Source organism: Rutilus rutilus, assembly GCF_951802725.1.
Source record: "Rutilus rutilus genome assembly, chromosome: 17".
In the NCBI taxonomy this organism is placed as follows: domain Eukaryota; kingdom Metazoa; phylum Chordata; class Actinopteri; order Cypriniformes; family Leuciscidae; genus Rutilus; species Rutilus rutilus.
In genome coordinates, this window is record NC_140230.1 from 10,777,350 (window position 1) to 10,791,504 (window position 14,155).

Here is a 14,155-nt window from a genome sequence, read left to right on the forward strand (position 1 = left end):
GTTAGAGGCATCTTTATTTGGAGTGTGTGGCAGATGTGTTTCAGAATATTGGGGGATTGACTTACCCTTTGTTGCAGCGTACAACAAGACACAAACAGAATGGGTGCAATCCAGTTCGAATATAAAATTCAATACATCAGTACTGATTATTTTATTGGCTTTGCAATAACAAAATATGCTAACACATTAAAATGGCACTAAACACTTTAAAACACTTTTTATGACACTAACAACATGAATTGGAACATTCAGTTTTATACATTATGTAACAAGAGGTCCCTGCTACATATCTCTTCACCAAGGTCTGATGCCTGACAACATGTTCTCACAGGAAAATGTAACTATTTTACGAGGTGTCCATTTTGAATGCGTATGAATTTGTATGATGGGAATTGTACAAAAATGTATAATCCTTACAAAACAAGTAAGCATAAAGGTCCACCCTTAACCGCACCCCTAAACACAACCATCACTGGGGCCTTAACATTTGTTTGAAAATGTACAAATGACATTTTACAAATTCATATGTATCAACCACCAAATTGCCCAAACATAAAATAGTTGCAAATTGCCATGAGATTGTGTTGGACTTGCACCTTTGAAGACCCCTGATCCAGATTATTATTGTATTATTATTCTGTATTATTATATTGTCAGTAATAACTGAGTAACTATGTGATTTATTACAATTTTCTCCCATTAGTGTTTGTTTCTTATAAGTTTTTGGATCCTCAACATTAATTCAGATCTTTTTCTATAGTCAGTTTTCTTTTTTTAGATAACTACTAGAGTTTCGAAAATGTTACACTGAGACAGTTCATGTGTAATATCTTCCTTTTTACAACTATTCATGGCACACAATAAGCATGAACGAACATCAGAAGGTATGTTAAAAACAGTGCAACTTACTGAAATATGTAGCTAATATCACATCAGCTAAATCACACTTTAGTTTGGGAACACATATTCACTATTAACTACAACTCAATAAAATCCTAATGTACTGCTTATTAATAGTTAGTAAGGTAGGCCTATAGTTTAGGTATTGTGTAGGATTAAGGGATTTAGAATATGGTCATGCAGAATAAGGCATTAATATCTGATTGATAAGTACTAATAAACAGCCAATATGCTAGTAATATGCATACTAATAAGCAAGTAGTTAATAGGGAGAATTGGTCCCCAAACTCAGTGCATCTTTTTTCCATCTGTATTTCTAACAATGTATGACATTTTAGAATCCATTAAGATCTATAGATTAATGCACTATTTCACACCCTATTAACTCTTTCCTTGCCATTGACGGAATTTTCCGACTTCCTGTGTTTTTTATACGGTAGGGGGGTGCTATTGCTCATCTTCTGAAAGAGTACAGAATCTCCTGATCAAAACACACGCGAAGAAGAAGCAGAGACAAGCGATAGCATAAGCATATGCATATGTAAAATAACACAATCATCAAACATTAACATTAAACAGCATATAAATAAAAACTGCCTAATGCTACTGAATGAAATGTCGACCCAGGACGAGCTATAGGATTGTGAAGCTTTGGCGGTGTTTATAGACTCAATCTATTCCATCTTTGTTTTAATCATTATTCTAAATCCGATCCGGACGTAGTCTGACAAAAACGCGATTTTCTCAGCTTTTTGCTCAAAATGTTGTAGAATTAAATAGATTTTTGTTGTTTAAAAGCATAGGGTCTGTTTTTATACAGTGGGGAGAACAAGTATTTGATACACTGCCGATTTTGCAGGTTTTCCTACTTACAAAGCATGTAGAGGTCTGTAATTTTTATCATAGGTACACTTCATCTGTGAGAGACGGAAAATCATACAAATAAATAGTTAAAAAATCATACATTGTGATTTCTGGATTTTCTTTTTTAGATTATGTCTCTCACAGTGGACATGCACCTACGATGACAATTTCAGACCCCTCCATGATTTCTAAAGGCCTATTTATACTTCTGCGTCGAACTGCCGCCGTAGCTACGTCGTAGGCTGTGTGTAGCGCGCATACCCTACGGCGTAACCTGACGTGCACCTCTCCAAAAATGTAACAACGCGTCAATTCTACGCGGACGCCAGCGCTGTGATTGGTCTGCCAGAACCCCTCCCTCGGGGTTTCACATGCTCCCTAGGTGCGCGTCAACGCGGACAACAACACAGAAGTATAAATTAAAACCAACACGTTGCCTACGGCGTATAGGCTCCGGCATAGGTCCGACGCAGAAGTATAACGAGGCCTTAAGTGGGAGAACTTGCAAAATAGCAGGGTGTTCAAATACTTATTTTCCTCACTGTATATATATATATATACAACCCCAAATCAGAAAAAGTTGGGACACTGTACAAATTGTGAATAAAAACAGAATGCAATGATGTGGAAGTTTCAAAATTCAATATTTGATTCAAAATACAACATAGATGACATATCAAATGTTTAAACTGAGAAAATTTATCATTTTAAGGGAAAAATAAGTTGATTTTAAATTTCATGGCATCAACACATCTCAAAAAAGTTGGGACAAGGCCATGTTTACCACTGTGTGGCATCACCTCTTCTTTTTATAACAGTCTGCAAACGTCTGGGGACTGAGGAGACAAGTTGCTCAAGTTTAGGAATAGGAATGTTGTCCCATTCTTGTCTAATACAGGCTTCTAGTTGCTCAACTGTCTTAGGTCTTCTTTGTTGCATCTTCCTCTTTATGATGCACCAAATGTTTTCTATGGGTGAAAGATCTGGACTGCAGGCTGGCCATTTCAGTACCCGGATCCTTCTTCTACGCAGCCATGATATTGTAATTGATGCAGTATATGGTCTGGATTTGTCATGTTGGAAAATGCAAGGTCTTCCCTGAAAGAGACGACATCTGATAACAACTTGGGTTGTCCTTGTCCTCTTTAGTCTGGATGACATGGCGTCCCAGTTTTCCAAAAGAACTTCAAATTTTGATTCGTCTGACCACAGAACAGTTTTCCACTTTGCCACAGTCCATTTTTTAATGAGCCTTGGCCCAGAGAAAACGCCTGCGCTTCTAGATCCTGTTTAGATATGGCTTCTTTTTTGACCTATAGAGTTTTAGCTGGCAACGGCGAATGGCACGGTGGATTGTGTTCACCGACAATGTTTTCTGAAGTATTCCTGAGCCCATGTTGTGATTTCCATTACAGTAGCATTCCTGTATGTGATGCAGTGCCGTCTAAGGGCCCGAAGATCACGGGCATCCAGTATGGTTTTCCGGCCTTGACCCTTACTTACGCACAGAGATTGTTCCAGATTCTCTGAATCTTTGGATGATATTATGCACTGTAGATGATGATAACGTCAAACTCTTTGCAATTTTTCTCTGAGAAACCTCTTTCTGATATTGCTCCACTATTTTTCGCCGCAGCATTGGGGGAATTGGTGATCCTCTGCCCATCTTGACTTCTGAGAGACACTGCCACTCTGAGAGGCCCTTTTTATACCCAATCATGTTGCCAATTGACCTAATAAGTTGCAAATTGGTCCTCCAGCTGTTCCTTATATGTACATTTAACTTTTCCGGCATCTTATCGCTTGCTACCTGTCCCAACTTTTTTGGAATGTGTAGCTCTCATGAAATCCAAAATGAGCCAATATTTGGCATGACATTTCAAAATGTCTCACTTTCAACATTTGATATGTTATCTATATTCTATTGTGAATAAAATATAAGTTTATGAGATTTGTAAATTATTCCATTCCTTTTTTACTCACAATTTGTACAGTGTCCCAACTTTTTCTGATTTGGGGTTTTGTATATATATATATATATATATATATATATATATATATATATATATATATATATATATATATATATATATATATATATATTGCATGTTCAGATATTCATACAACAAAATATTCTGGGGGCCATGACACTTTTGTGAAAATGATCAAAAATGCAACTTTTTTCCAAAAACAGTGGCAGGGAAAGAGTTATGGGCAACTGTACATCGCAATATTGCATTAGATTGATAACCATGTTACATCCATATCTTCTGTCTTGAAGACACAGCTCTATTCACACACTTTGTGGGATGTGTGAGGTTGTCATGACATATTCAGCCCACTTCGCAATGTGTCAGAACAGCTGAAGGCTGGATCACACAAAACCTGAGCCCTCCCTCAGAGTCTTTCAGCAGAAGACCACTTCCACAGAAAATGTTCCCGTCTGAGTTGAGTTTCTCTTCAACCCTTTGCTGTCCTGTCTCGTAATTGGCACACCCAGACCTCCTTTGAAGTCTGTTGCGATATAGAGTGATAAATTGTGACTTCCGTACCCTCGATTCTCTGTTGTGGTGGCACTGCGCCTTTTATGCGAAACATCTCAAGGGGTTGTTGCAGCATCTTTCCAAATTTGTAATCACTCAACAGCCTGTTTTTTAAATTAAAGATTCAAATGAGGTGTGAATAGTCGCTGTGGCCTCGTTCTGGAAAGGGAAGGATGTTATTAAGCTAATGGATGCCAAATCTTAAGATGTTATTTCACTACCTCCGATACTGAAGTGACTTTTTGACTTCAGATAAAATGATTGCCATATGAAAGCTATAGTTTTCTCAATAATTGTGCCATTTTACCAAATGCAGACTAATGAAATTGCTCATTTCCTCTACTGGCAAAGTTTGACTTGAAGAGATCTGTCATTTCTAAAACCATTCTCAAGTTGCGTCTTTTTGTGTGTAATTAGAGGTTAGCTAAAAGTGAAGGGAGGATTGTGGTTTGGGATATTTCCTAACATTGCCTCACTTTGATCAACTATAAAACATAATTACATTGGAGAGAAACATGCTATTTGAGACAATTATACATCTGAGTATCACAATATGAAAAATGAGATCAAAGTTTCCCCTCTCATGGTCACGGTATGTTGGATTGTGGATAGTGCTAATGTTATGGATCATTGCTGCTTGCTAAAGTAATCACTCCCCTATAAATTCACTCAGAGGGTACAGTAAGATATTTTAAGACAAAGTGTGTAATTTCTGTGTCACTAGTGTCACCAAGCGAAATTGCAAAAAAAAAGAAAGAAAGTTTTTTTGAAACACTTCCCTCATCTGCCAGTGGTTTGAATAACAGCTGATACTTCCAATGACACACTATTGGTTGAGCCAATAGCAGATGTTCAAACAAACATCTTTTGGATAAGAAACACAGTTGACCAAGTTGCAGACTGAACAGAAAGCTATCCCACATCAGTAATTGATGATTGGTCAATTGACTGATTGACTGATGTGGGGACCTGGAGGGCAAAATATATATAAAAACTGCAGCACATGCCTGTCAGTTTTCCATTTGTTTCAAGCCACTAATATTTCGATCACCTCTCAAAAGAATAAAAAGCTATGTGAACAAACTGCAAGTTTTGAGCACTTGCGGTCCATATTAGCCGTGCTCGTATGGGCAGGCAAAATATTCAGTCAAAATATAGACCTCTATATAAACTGAATCAATAATAAATTGTAAAATTTGTATAATAAAATAATAATAAACAAATATTATTTGGATATTATAGATTCTTTATAAAGTCATAAAAAGTGTTTTATTGATTATATTAACTGTTTAATTAGCTCGAATGTAAAGAGTTCGATAAATCGTTGTTAACAACTTATTAACCATAAATAGTTCTCACTTTAGATTAGGTCATGGGAAATTCGAATAATGTCATCAGTTAAGTGCTTTAATCCAGCCTTTATTGGAAATTGATTACATTAGTATTAAGAGCTCCTTAAAATGTTTACAATACATTAAGCGCACACACGCATAAACACACGCACATGCACGCACATACACACACACATGTTTTATGGGGACTTTCCATAGAAATAATGATTTTAATACTGTACAAACTGTATATTCTTCCCTAAACCTACCATTAATCCTAACTGATTTTAACAACGTGACCTAATGAGTATTTGTATGTATTTCATATGGACAGCATTATGTTATGTTATTTATTTATTTTTAATTAAGCGGTTATGTTTAGCTTTAGATAGGCTTACTGTATTTGTAAATATTTTTAAGGAACTGAATACTAATGTAATTAATGTCCAATAAAGGTTGGTTTAAAACACTTAATTAATGATATTCCGTGACCTAATCTAAAGTGAGAACTATTTACAGTTACTAAGCTGTTAACAACTCTTTATGAATGAGATAATTAAGCAATAATAATTTGTTAAACACAGTGACAATTAATGAAGAACTCGCTGTTTGTATATAGTCTATTAATGTATTAACTGCAGTTTATAAACATTTTATTAACTATAAACTAATAGTTTCAATTGTCAATAGTATAGTGATGTACTGTATGAAGCACTGTTCACATAGAACTCACTTCCAAGCCAAGCAACTTTCTGTCAGCGCGTCGAATTCTCGTGACCAACTTGAAAATGAGCAAAATCAGATTTTTATTTTGTCTCCCGATCACACAGATTCCTATTTAAATAACTGTAATTCGCCCATGAAATTTCACAGGGCAATGGTATATGTAACTGCACCTTAATTGTTAAATAATGTGTTTCCATGGGAAAATATAAAAATAACGAGAAACTGCGTGTTGCATTCATCATTCTTTGTTCATCTGCTTGCCTGTATGTTTAATATGGCATATGAATTTATTCTGCTGATATTACTGTTAATGCATTAAGCATTAAGCATTTTATTTATAATGGAACACAATTTAGCGGAATAGCAGGTTGCATTCATATTCTAGCCGGATTTGTTCATCTGTATAGTATGCATCATCAGTAAGGTGTATATTGAATTTGATCTTTTAAAATCAATGTCTTAATACATTCGTACAAACCTGGTAGAAATAACTTGCTGGCAGAAAAGGCCTCCATGTGGGCGTTCCTGTAAGGGTGTGACGTCCAGTGAAAACTATGAATACCCAAGCATCCTGGAGCCGATCAGGCACAGTGCCCAGAGTCCAATTTATTTAATCTGAGTTGCAAGCTTGTATACGATAGCCCGTGTTGTTGTGATCATAGCCATTATGGCTTGTAAAGTAGAAAGCCTTGCATTATGTAATATAATGAAGCCCTGATGAGCAAACATTATCTGATCGTCCTCCATGCTATTGCTGTAATGTGGTCACTGCAGATCCAGGATTGATTCGACCGGGAAAATAACTTTTAAGAATAAAAGCAGCAGTGAGCTTTGATATTGGGTGTCATTCATGTAATAATCCTTAACAAAAATGTACGGTGGCAGCAGCATATCAGATGGTAATTCCATGGTACTGAATTATTGTCATGCTAATAGCATCGTATTTACATCAGAACTTCAAAGAATACAATTAAGCTTTTGTCCAAAATTTGGACCTAAAGGGTTAAAATATCTGCATTTGCAGTTCACGTTTGTGTTATTTTTAGTCGGCTGTGATTTAATGTAAATGCAGAACTGCATTATGGTCCATGATAGATAATGCTGCTATGTCATCCTGTATAATAGGACGAAGATTATTTCAGTTTACATCCATCTTTCTCTCTCTATCTTTTGAAGGGGTTTAGAGTACATTGTTTTTACAATGAGGAACAGATGTTTTAGGGAAGAATGTTATGGATGTGTATCTTTATCTTTATGTATCTGTGTTTTTAAATGAAGGCAGAGTTATTTAAGGAGGTATTTCTACCTGATTCTACCTACAAATTCTAATTTTGTTGTTGTAACCTACTTCAATCAGTTTGTAAAACAAGGAAATGCTGTTACATACAATTTCCATTAAAGCTCAGGATGGTTACATTCGACACATGCATACCTGCTCCTTGCTGATCGGCGAATTTTGCTTCAATGAGAAATTGTGATTTGGGGTTATTAAACACATTAAGTTGCATCAGAGTGAAAATCGCAATCGGCATCTCTACTCTTCACCACAATGGTAACCACAAAATTCAATAACAGAAACTCTAAATGTCCAACTTAACCTTAAACATTAACATTAGTATTGTGAACTAAGTCAATCGTAGAGACCATTGGTGGCAAAGGCTCAACGATCTACTTAGGATTACGATGCTAAACGCAGCCCTAGGCTGTGGATTTATATTTCCACATGTTATTTTATGTGCTTTTCAGTAAAGGGAAAAATGTTGGTAGTTTATGTTTAATGTTCAGTTATGTTGGACATTTAGAGGAGTTTCTGTTACTTGTGCACAACACACTCAGCGTTCTGTGCTAATGTCAGTACTGACACCTATCTTTACTTAGTGGTTCTGATTTATTTTGAATAAACTAAATTAAGTTTCGTGTAAAAAATGTCTTCAATTAAATTAAATAAGGGTAATGAATTCTTTTTTGACTGTATACATCATAGTGGAAAAGGACTTTCATCATATAAAACAAAACAGATGATATCAAACTTATTAAGTCATTTTACCTAGCTGGAGAAGGTTATTTCTACTGACAGTTATGCTTCAGTAAAACCTTGTTTTTCAGGTTGGTTGAATTAAGTTATATAAGTCATCTAGAATCATTTATTTCATTTCAACAAAACCAGGTATTGTAGATGTGACCACATGAATTACATTTTCTAAGTTGAACTGACTAAACATTTTTTTTCAGTGCAGGAGAGGACGTGATACACACATAGATGCTAAAAAGTTTCCTGGTTTCTTTCAAAAGTCAAAGCCACAGTCATTCAAACTCTGTGTGGGCCATTGAATAGATTAAACTTGACCTTAAGAACTTAATCTTAAAGGGTTAGTTCACCCAGAAATCACTATTTACTCACCCTCATGTTAATCCAAACCCGTAAGACTTTTGTTCATCTTCATAGATATTTCTAATGAAATTGGAGAGATTTTTGTCCCTCTATTGACACAACGTCCACTTTGACACTTCAAAAAGTTCATAAAGAGATCATAAAATCCATAAGAATCGGCCGGTTTAGTTAACATTTTCTGAAGAGACTCAATCGCTTATATGATGAACAGATTTAATTTAGATTGTTATTTACACATAAACATTGATCAGTAAATATAAACAGAACCTCAACCATACTTGCTGAAGCTCAAACGTGCCTCATAACACACGAGAATGAACCTCATTGGTTGTTGCTGAAGCTCAAACGTGCCTCATAACACACGAGAATGAACCTCATTGGTTCTTGCTGAAGCTCAAACGTGCTGCGTAACACGAGAATGAACCTCATTGGTTCTTACTGAAGCTCAAACATGCTGCGTAACACGAGAATGAACCTCATTGGTTCTTGCTGAAGCTCAAACATGCTGCGTAACACGAGAATGAACCTTATTGGTTCTCGCACCTCATGCAAGCATAACTGATTTGTGCGTTGATGAATATTTATATGTGAATAAAAGCTTAAATCTGTTCATCACATAAAGTGATTGTGTCTTCATAAAATTTGGACTAAACCCCTCGATTCATATGGATTAGTTTTACAATCTCTTTATGAACTTTTTGAAGCGTCAAAGTGGTAGTTGTGTAGACTGTCAGTGGAGGGACAAAAAATGTCATTAAAAAATTAAGATGAACGACTTTTTATTTTATTTTTGGGTGAATTATCTCTTTAAATGAAGGTTAGATGATGACTATATGTTGTCTGGAATATCCCACTAAATTTACTAAATTAAACCAACTGGCAGCTGTGATTGCCAGATATTCACAGTAAAAAATAAATAAATAATAATAATAATAATACTCTGAAAATGTTACCAGTATATTATAGATGCCTGTAACTTATGACTGTTTATTTCATAAAGTGGTTTTATTTTAAAGGTGATCTAAGTAACTTTTTTACCTTAACTGAACAGCTTCAGAGTCATTGGAATGGTTATATTACTTAGTTGGGGTTGAATGGTGGTCATTTCGCACCCCCCTGGTGCCCGTGAGCGGAAAATCCGCACTTGCAACTTTGGGCCGGCGGGGCGCCGGCTGCCGCGTCAGGAAGTATCGCGTGATATCAGGTCTCGCGATGTAAACAATTGCTTTACGGCCAAAAGAAATCTGCTAAAATGCTGTCATTATTGCGCTCCCTCACGCTGTTCGAACCCGAAGGAAGAAGACGTTTTAAAGAATGTCTCATCTCCTTTGATGTCGTTGATCTACTAGCCTCTGGTGTCTGAGAATCGGCAACGAGTTTTTACAACAGTGTTGTCAAATATCTATTCCAAAGCTGTGGGGGGAGCTCTAGAGAGAAACCTGCGAGCAAAAAGCGAGAATACAGCGAAGAAATCCCGAAACTACTGAGCCCCGCTTTAATATACAGTATCCATCTACACTAAACTGAAATGTTGCTTTAACATACATAGTAAAACATTATAAATGGTTTAACATGGCATTGTATGTAATTTTACAAAACAATATATAAATTATATTACCATGTAATTCACAGTGAAAAACAGGGAAACAACCCAGTCTCTGTGTGACACGTGGTCACAAATGTTTATATTTTGTATAAACAATTTTGGTTCTTCTTATTTTTGCTATTAATAATGTACATTCGGATGTTTTGTGTTATATTTTATGTTATTTAGTTATTACAATATTTCATTGTAATGTTTGTTACCCTGATGGTGCTTTGTCTTTGAGTGCATGACCCCGCACACCTTATGTGAATATTGGTCATGTTTTATGGACAGGCCACTTATGATGAACTCATTGGATTTTCTATTGTGTCACCTCTGTAGTGGTTATCAGTACATTTTAAGAAAGAAAGAAGAAAGAAAGTCATACGGGTGAGTAAATATTGACAGAATTCTCATTTTTGAATTCAATTTATTTTATATTTAAAGAAATAATGTCTGAAAAGATTTTGTACCATTGCTTGTGTGTTTGCACGAGCTACACATTAGCAAAAGCTATACTGCAGGTGCATTCACCTAAAAACCTGTTCACCTAAAAATCAGTCATTCCTTCCATGGAGTCTTTATTCAACAATAACGGCATTAAACGACAACACAACGACAAGGTTATTGCGCCATTTGTACGTCATTGCACAATTTTCTTACATATTGCAAGGTTTGACAAAACATAGTGTATGCATATTTTTACTGTTATTTACTTATAATATGTAATATACCGTTAAGTAATATGGCAAGGTTTGACAAAGCATACTTTTGCTTATATTGTGCATTATTATTATTGTGTATTATTAACAGGACATTCAGTAAATAACAATAAAAATATGAAATTTCCAGCTTCAGTATTCAATCCGATCAAGTGTTAACATGTCCTGTTTGAACGGATTAGAAAAAACGTTACCCCCTGCCCCCAATACAATCCGAATGAGATTTTAATCGGAATTGGCCAATTTATTCCGACTGACATGGTAACATGTGACATTTTTCTATTCCGACTGTGCTACTAGTCCGGATTACAATGGGATTATTAGGGTCTGTGTAAACACAGCTGTTGCCATATAACCCTTACCTGATCAAGAACTTTACTCAGATCAGCACTGACATTTGCCGTGTAATATTGAGGTTAGGGTAAAGGCCAAGAGATCTGATGCAGTGTCAGTGAGGAAGGGCAGCGATTGAGTGAGGTCTTATCAGTGAGCCTCAGTCCTCAGGATTTTGGTCCAGCTATATCAGGGGGTCGACTCTTTACACTCAGATCATATCACACGGTCCCAGTGGGATACTCAATAGACCATGCTAAATGATAGCGACAGCCTGAAGCACACACATGCCGGGTTGTTTTATCTAGGCAAACACTTGCAATGGTTAAACCTCATTCATGTGTGAATGCTTAACTTTACATTTTAAGGTGTTTAAGCAAACACAATTATTAACTTGTTTATGAAATGTCAATTAACATAACAGGATAGAAATACAGAGATTAACAGGATGGAACATAGCAGGATGGAATTACAGAGCTGAAGTTTTCCATCGCTCAGTGAGGGGTTGAGGGTGTCAACTTGAGGTTTATTGGGATAATATTTGATAATAATCATATTATCAAAACAATTATTTGATAATAATCATACAGATTTCTTCAATTGTATCAGACAGGGCTTGACATTAACATCTGCCAAACCGCCAAATGCGGGTGTATTTCAGCAGTGGCGTGCAGCGCAGTCACTCCTACTAGCCACTTTGGCGGGTTGGATTTTATATATATACATTTTTCAGTTGTAGTCTTTTAAAAAGGCATCTGAAATAATAAACTAAGTGCAATGTAGTGATGTCAAAAATATAGATTTTTCAATTAGTATAGATATAGATACGTCCAAGACTCATTTTCCGCAGAGTAGATACGCGATACCAGCTGCGCTTTCTCACAAACCCGCCTCCCCTCACTCGCTTGTTTCATTTGCTCCAGATGGATATTGTTGGTGTTACAAGGCTTGAATTTCGCCGTGGGATTGCATGTATAGAGTGGTACAGGTATGACGTCAGAACTCGGAAGTCTAATTTGCCGACTGATTCCTTCGAGATTTTCCTATGGGGTTTTTATAATGTTTTTTTTATTATTTTATTTTTTTATGTGACGATACTTTGACGTTTTGTTCTGCTATGTAAAATGCAACAATTTTGAAGCAGTTATGTTCATTTTTAAAAATTTACGTTTTTAATAAGTAACTAGATAAGACAGTTTGGGGTTGAGTGTTTGCAGTGTATGTCATAGAACAAAACATCAGAGTATCCCCAAGTTATTTTTACTACAGGCTTTATTTTACTCATAAATTGAAAGACCCCATTATAAAACCCCATAGGAAAACCTGAAAGGAACCAGAGGCGAATTATACAGCCGCCTCAGAACTAAATTTAGTTCTTTTTCGCTGCTTCTTGCTTTTAAACAGTCAAACACACACAGAATAATGTCAAAATGCCGGTCTTGGTGAGTATTCCCGTAAACACATTCAGTTATGTTTTAAGTGAATGTAAACAGTTGAGAAAGAAAACACATGCAAGTATAATGGCTCTGTGCATCAGCTCTTAAAGTGACAGCAGCCTTATACCTGCTGCCAAATTAGTATTTCATAAAATCTACATGGCAGTTTTTTTGCATGGTATCGATGTCAAAATTTTGGCCAGCGAAAATGCTGAGTGGCTAGTAACTTTGGAAAACCACTAGCCATAGTGGCTGGTGAGCAAAAAAAGAGTTAAAGGGATATTCACCCAAAATTCTTCTTTCAGACGAATACAATTGGAGTTCCAAGCTTTATAATGGCAGTGTATGGCTGTATATTCCTGTATAGTCCATCAAAGTGTATCCATCCATGATAAAAGTAAAGTGGATGGAGCACTTTTATGGACTTTAAAACAGAAACCGGCCATTCACTACCATTATAAAGCTTGGAAGACCAGGACATTTTTTAATATAACTCTGATTGTATTTGTCTGAAAGAAGAATGTCATAAACACCTTGGGTGGCTTGAGGGTGAGTAAATCATGGGCTAATGTTCATTTTTGGGTGAACTATCCCTTTAATGTCAAGCAATGTGAGACAACCTTGTAGGAAACATCACGTAATTATCTAATTGCTAATACAACATGTTTGCGCTGTTCTATATGGAATAGAATATGGACTATTTCTTAATGAATTGCTAGATTTCTTATTTTAGAAGTAATTGCTTGAGGACATGCCAAATCCGCTCAAGCAAATTCGTTTTTCCAAATTCCCCCTTATTTTCACTTTAATCTGATATTGTGATTAAAGAAAATGAAGTCATATGATTTCCATCTTTATAAATTGTTTAAAGTTTTATTCAATATATTAATATATTATGGAGACGTGACAACATGTCAGGGTTCTGTCACTTTGGTCTGTTTATTCTTGGTTTGGTGACAGAGCTATGACACTCCTGTCTTGTCATGGTGACAGTGGGGTTCCGAGTTTGCGGGCTGTGCGCTCTTCTGTCCATGTGAGTTGTTTTGTGTGCGGGGTGTGGTGTTCGGATCCCGGCACTGCGATCTTGTTTGGTTTCGGTTTTGTGTTGGGGTTTGGACATTCGTGCTCCGTTTGTTTGTCTTCTGTTGTGAGCGCACGGGATGAGCACTTGCACTCTGTCTTGTTGTGTGAGCGTGCGGTTTCGTGTTTGCTCGGGCCGCTCTTCTGTCCGTGTGTGTTGTTTTGTTCTGTGTAGCACACGGTTCATGTTTACATCAGCCGCGTCCTTTCTCATTGTCTTGCGTTGTGTCGCACGCGGCTCGT

The 14,155-nt window shown here is 36.3% G+C and overlaps 1 protein-coding gene across 7 annotated transcripts in view; it reads left to right on the plus strand.

Moving 5' to 3' along the window:
• triob (trio Rho guanine nucleotide exchange factor b) overlaps nucleotides 1-14,155 on the plus strand; it is a 163,826-nt gene that overhangs the window by 3,178 nt on the left and 146,493 nt on the right. The window lies entirely within an intron of this gene.